The 6983-nt window shown below is 37.4% G+C and overlaps 1 pseudogene; it reads right to left on the minus strand.

Moving 5' to 3' along the window:
• Positions 1–5082: 5082 nt before the first annotated feature.
• LOC138163349 (olfactory receptor 10AG1-like) lies at positions 5083–6039 on the minus strand (annotated as a pseudogene).
• Positions 6040–6983: the final 944 nt, after the last annotated feature.

A 6983-nucleotide genomic window follows, 5' to 3' on the forward strand; every position in this document is an offset into this window, starting at 1 on the left:
AATAAATCTTTTTATATCTTAAAAATTCTGTTGCTGAACATTTTCCATTTATGTTCAGATAATTTAACTATAAAATTTTATACCATAACAAATTGTCTGTTTTTCCTTTCAATACACATTATACCCCTCATTACATCATTTACTATCATTTATTTTTTTCCATCACAAACTCTATTAAGAAATACTGACTTGTATATAATATGCCATGAAAACACTCTAGGGTATGGGCTAAACAGTTTAAAAATGTATTTGGCAAATAACATAATAAATAAGAATAAACTAAAACATAGATTATGTGAATATGTGATTGTCTAAGTCAATATGTGACTCACAGGAATCCTAATATATGGTTTAATGGCCCCCATTTCTAAACAACTGTTTTATAGTATAATGTGCTGAGACAGTCTCTTCTGTTATTTTCCATTGATCTTCATCCACATATGCTCCAATACTACTTTCTCTTGCTTTTAAATATGCACAAATATGTGCATCTTTGAAAATTCATTGTTTCTCCTTCTAACCTAGCTTGTTTCTATCAAGCATGATATAACCATCATCAATTCATGAGTCTTATTCTGACTAGGTGAAGTACTGTTTATTCTTTGAATCCAGCCTAGGCATTCAATGAGTTACAAATTTACTTCGGTTTTACACAGCTCCTGAGGTCATTTCTAAAATTTGCTTTCAAGGATCATCATTGTATTTTCTTTCTGCTCCTTATACTTTCTCTTCTTTCTCCCCTTTCCTTTCCTTCTTCCTTGTCTTCTCCTTCTCCTCCTCCTCCTCCTTCTTCTTTTTAGAGGGTCATATGTTGGCATTTATTATTTAAGCAGAAGAACAGGTTATGAGGGGGGTGGGGCAAGGGAGGAGCCAGGGGGCCGAGAGCCTCTCATCTGTGTCTGCTCCAGACGGGGTTGATTCTGATTTCTGAGCTTTGGTCCAGGGCACACAAGGAAGCACACGCTAAGACGAGGTTCCAGGGTTCCAGCCAGAGGCGGGGCTGGGATTCGCCTTGGATCAGCAGCGCCGCTTCCTTTTGGGAACTGAAGACTATCGTCAATGTCCCACCCTACATATTTCTTATAAGGCATTCTTGTAGTTTAAGCCTTTGTGCTAAAGGATTCTTTCATCGCCTTTCTAGCTTCTTGCACTTTGCTTCTAGCTTCTTTGAATATGCATCCAACTTGTAAGCTGCCTGCGCAAGAGTGGCTACTTGCTCCTCAATGAAAGTGATCTGATCCACACAAGGCTGAAGGGCGGCATATTTAAGTCCTTCGGGTTTCTACTTATGTTTATTGCAATATCTTTCATTTCTAGATACTTCAAGCTGCTCAGTTTGTTCATATTTCCAGAAATTTATAATCTTCACTGGTGGCTGTCAGCTCACCCGTCAGGTAGGTGGTCATTTTGGAGAACATGTTCTGGCACAGTCCCGTGACGTCCGCCTCAGAGGGCTCAGTGGCCTCCTCGGCCGTCTCCACCATGGCATCATCTAGGCCTGGGAAGGGAGGAAGGAGAAAGGATGGGGAGGGGGAGGGGAAAGTGGAGAGGGAAGGGAAAGGGGATAAGGAAGGGGGAAAAGGGGAATGGTGAGCAGTGGGAGAGGGAGATGAGGAGAAAGGGCAAGGAGGGGGCGGCGGATCACCCTTCCTTGTCTTCTTAGTATTTTGTAATGATATAATTAATAATAATAAAATAATAGTCCAAAATTAATCCAGCCATCATCTTTGAGAAAAGATACTTGCTTTGCTCATTCATTCATTTTATTTTCACATATATGAATCTATCAACTAAACTTTATTAAAAAAGCGTTTTACAGTTTTTCATAGACTATGAAGAGACAAGCACTTCTATAATTTTTTTATCTTATGAATATTTGAAAATAGAATTAAATAGAATTACAAACAGAGGCTTAAAATAGATTTCCCTCATGAGTGAGAAATTCGGTTAAAAGAAGGAATCGTCAACTCAGGAAAAAAACTGCATTCAAATAACTGTGCAGTGCTCTGGGAGCCAAGCCCAGCTCCACACTGAGGTTTCTAGCCCCAGAGCAAGCCTGACCAGCACCTGGCTGAAGGGACTCCAGATGACCAGAAGCTGTGGCTATCCAGATTTAGCAACACATAGATGCTAAGGAACAAAGTGAGAGGTCAGTGCAGGGAGGATTTTGGGACCCAGTAGCTGGGAGTGTGTCAGCTTTTGCCCCGGGGTAAGAAGCTGCTGAAAGCTGTGGCACAGCCACCACATGGCAGCTTCAGCTCCTGGTCTGCAGATTGTAGGGGACCAAGCTACCAGTCTTGGGGGTAATCACTCTTGCTTTAACCTGCTTGGATCTGGATTGCAGTATAAGGTGGAGGTCCTAGGGTGTGCGACCAGCTTACCAGAGCATGTAGAGGCTTCAGAGAGGACACCCAACTAATACCTTTGGCAGCTGAGAAAACCCCAGCATTTGGAATGAAGCTCCCCCGTCTGGTGGCAGAGTCTTACTGTGGCCAAAAGCCCAAAAGTCAAGTAATTGAGTGGCAAAATGACCAGGCAGAGGAAGCAAACCAATCAAAGCAATCCAACATTAGACTCCTATTTTGGGTACAGAAAGGATCAAAGCATGGAACAAGAGGAAGACAGTGAAGTCAGAACTAATGCACTAAAAACTTCCAAGAAAAATATGAGCTGGTTACAGGCCATAGAGGACCTTAAGAATGAGAACAATGCAATAAAATTATTAAATGAGAGTCAACAGTCTGACTGAGGAAAATAACACCTTAAAAACAGACTAATTCAAATGACAAAAGAAGCTCAAAAAGGCAATTAGAAGAATGCCTTAAAAAGATAAATTTGCCAGATGGAAAAAGAATCCCAAAAGCTCACTGAGGAGAATCATTCCTTCAGAATTAGATTGGAGCAAATGGAAGCTAATGACTTTATAAGAAATCAAGATGCTGTTAAACAGATCCAAACAAATGAAAGAATAGAAGGCAATGTGAAATATCTCATTGGAAAAAACACTGACCTGGAAAATAGATCCAGGAGAGATAATTTAAAAATTATTGGACTACCTGAAAGCCACAATCAAAGAAAGAATCTAGACATCATACTCCAATAAATTTTCAAGGAAAACTGCCCTGATGTTTTAGAACCAGAGGGCAAAATAGAGGTTGAAAGAATCCACCAATCACCCTCGAAAAAGATCCCAAAAACAAAATTCCTAGGAATATTATAGACAGGTTCTGAAATTCCCAGATCAAGGAGAGAATATTACAAGCAGCCAGGAAGAAAGAATTTGAATATTGTGGAAACACAATCAGGAGAACTCAGGATCTGGCAGCTTCTACACTGAGGGATCAAAGGACTTGGAAAATAATATTCTTGAGGTCAAAGGAGCTAGGAATAAAACCAAGAATCACCTACCCAGCAAATCTGAATATCACGTTTCAGGGGAAAATATGGTCTTTCAGTGGAATAGAGGACTTTAAAGCATTCTTCATGAAGAAACCAGTTGAACAGAAAATGTGATATTCAGATACAAGAAGCAAGAGAAACTAAACTAGGAAAAGAAATCATAAAGAATTTATCAAAATTGAATTATCAACCTTCCTACATGGAAAAAATGATAATTGTAACTGATGAAACTTTTCTCAGTATGAAAATAGTTGAAGGGAATAGAAATATACATATATATGTCTATATCAGAGGGTATATGGGTGTAGTAATACATATGTGAATGTATATATGTTTACAGATATACATGGAGTGCACAGGACCAATTTATTAGAAAGGGGTGATACTTAAAATGTGAAATTAAGAAGTGAGAGAGGAATATAATGAGAGGAGATGGGGAGAGACAGAAGGGGTAAATTATCTCATATAGAAGAGACTTGGGAAAATGACTACAATGGAGGGGAAAAATAGGAAGGCAAAAGGCAATGGTCAACCTTATTCTCATTGAATTTGGCTCAGGGAGGGAATGACATACATACTAAATAGGGTATCTCACCCTCCAACAGAGTAGGTGGGGGAGGGAATAAGAGGGGGGATAATGGAAGGGAGGGCAGGCTGGGGGAGAGGGATGTTGGGAGCACCCACTTTTGAAAAGGGTCAGGATCAAAGTAGAGAATAGAACAAGTGGGAGGTGGGATAGGAGGGAGGGAAACACAGTCTTTTACAATATATCTACTATGGTAATGTTTTGCATTAGTTACACATGTACAACCTATACTGAATTGCTTATCTTCCCATTAAGGGCGGGTGACAAGGGAAGAAGGAATGAATCTGGAATTCAAAGTTTTAAAATCAAATGTTTAAATACATATATATATATGTATATATATACACATACATATATACACACACACATATATATATACATACACACACGCACTTTTATTAATACTATTTTACATGTAATTGGGAAATAAGTTGTACAGGCACTGGGGCATAGAGATCCACCAAGCCCTACTGGAAAAGTCGAAGGGGGTATGGGAGAATATATGGGAGAGAGCAGATTGGAGGATGGGATATCTTGTGGGACTGCTATTTTGGGGCGGTTGGTATAGGGCAAAACCGGGGAGAAAATTTGTAACTCAAAATCTGGCGGAAATTATAATGTAAATCAGAAGTTATTAAAGCATTTGAAAAAGGAAACAACAAACTAAAAAGCTAAAAAATAAAAAAAAATAAAAACCATACACAAAAGCAGATTGACAATTGTTTAATAACTTTAAATTTTATAGACTTATTTTCCTGAGAAAATCAGAAATTAAGAGAATTTCTCAAGGTCATATAGCCAGTAGTTACCAGAGATAGCCTTTTAATACAGTTGTTTTATTTTTTTTAGGTCAAATCTCGATACATTACACTTCACCATATTGCTTTTAGAATAATAGAGCATAACATTTTTAACCTCTGATAACATATAAAGAATAAAAACATAATTCAAAGTTGTATATTTAGTTATTGGTATTATGAAAAAAATAATGGTGATGATTTCAGATACTGTTGGGGGGGGAGGCGGGGAAAGCCTGGAGGAATATTCCATAGGAATTGTGAAGGGGAGGATTCAGTTATCAGGAATTGTAACTTCACCTACATGCTTACTAATCCTGTACATTTAGGTAATAATTTTTTCATTGCAACAATAAGATCCTTGTTCCTCAGACTATATATAAGGGGGTTAAATATTGGGGTCACAATGGTGTAGAAAAGAGACAACACTATTTCAGTTGCTGATGAACGACTGGATTTAGGCATCAAATATGAAATGACAGCAGACCCAAAGTATAAAGTTACGACAATGAGGTGGGAGGAACAAGTGAAAAAGGCTTTGTGTCTCCCCTTGGCTGATGGCACCTTCAGAATGGTGGCAATGATTTTGGCATATGACCCAAATATGAAAAGAAAAGGAAACATTCCAAATAGTCCAGCATCAATATAAATACTGTACTCTTCTAGAGAAATGTCCCCACAGGCCAGCTTCAGTAATGGTGGGATATCACAGAAGACATGTTCAAGCTTGTTTGAACCACAGAATGACAGAGAGAAAATCTGGTATGTGAGTCCTATCAGAATAGGGATTCCAACGATCCAGGAGCCAATAACCAGCCAAACACACATCTTGTGATTCATGATGAGAGAATAATAAAGTGGCTTACAAATTGCCACATAACGGTCATATGCCATTACAGACAGGAGGAAGCATTCAGTGACTCCCAGAATAAGAATGAAGAAAAGCTGTGTAGCACAGCCTAGAAAAGAAATATTCCTTTTCTGTGTCCAAAGGTCTGTTAGAATTCTGGGAAGAGTGACTGATGTGTAACAAATCTCCAAAAAGGAGAAGTTTCCTAGGAAAAAATACATGGGAGTTTGGAGACTTGGTTCTACTGTGGTTATTACTATGATGAGGCCATTCCCTGTCAAGATACTCAGGTAAATTACCAAGAAAACCACAAAGAGAAACTCTTGAAGGTTAGGAAGGTCAGAAAACCCGAGGAGAAAGAATTCGACTGCAGATGTAATATTTACTTTTGACATTTTTTTCTACATAGTCCACCTTTGGAAATAATGAGTTTGGGGATATATTTCACTTCATTTATTTTGGACTCACCTTCATCTTCTGTAAAATTAAAAAAAAAAGATTGGATTAAGTTATTTTTAACAAATGTTCACTTCATAAATTTTAAACTGTATTTCCTAAGTTCCATTTTATTTAACCATGGAATAGATATTGATGGCACAGTTGATAGACCAGTGGAACTGGAGTCAGGAAAAAGTGAATTCAAAACCAGTTGCAACAACTTATTAGCTGTGTGATCATGGACAAGTCACCTCCCTGTTTCTTGTCTCAGTTTCTTTTTTTTAATATATATGTAAAATGTGTATAATACCATCTTCCTGCCAGGATTTTCATAAAACACTTCACATACGTTGAAATAGTCTATAAAGGTAAAGGCTCCCTATTATTAATATTAATGTGAATGCACTAATGGTCAAGCTGTGAACTGGTTAAGTAATTATTGAAAATAATTTGGAACTACACTGAAAGGCTATAAAAATGTGCATACCCTTTGACCCAGCAATACCATTACTAGATCTATATCACAAAAAGATAAAAGAAAAAGGAAAAAAACCTTTATATACAAAAATTATTTTTTCACCTCTTATTTATTTTTTTATCATAAACTTAAATATTGGACCTTAAATACAAAGTTAGGGAAAAAAAGCATGCTGTGTGCATAGCAGAGCATGAGATGATTCTAAATATGTAGCGGTATATTTTTATTTCAAGAAAACATATATGATAAATAATACTCATTGTGTTGAGAAGTGTCTAGCTTTTCTTTGCTTCCTTATGAGTTTTCTATTTTTGTCTGCTGTAAAAAATATATTAATAGCAGTTTCTTTTTGTGGAGAACAATTGGAAATTGAGAGTATTCTCATCAATTGGGGAATGGCTGAATAAATTGTGGTATATGATTGTGATGCAATAC

Source organism: Petaurus breviceps, unplaced genomic scaffold (assembly GCF_028583685.1).
Source record: "Petaurus breviceps papuanus isolate PSGF00001 unplaced genomic scaffold, PetGlider_PUasm1.0 188, whole genome shotgun sequence".
Classification (NCBI taxonomy): Eukaryota; Metazoa; Chordata; class Mammalia; order Diprotodontia; family Petauridae; genus Petaurus; species Petaurus breviceps.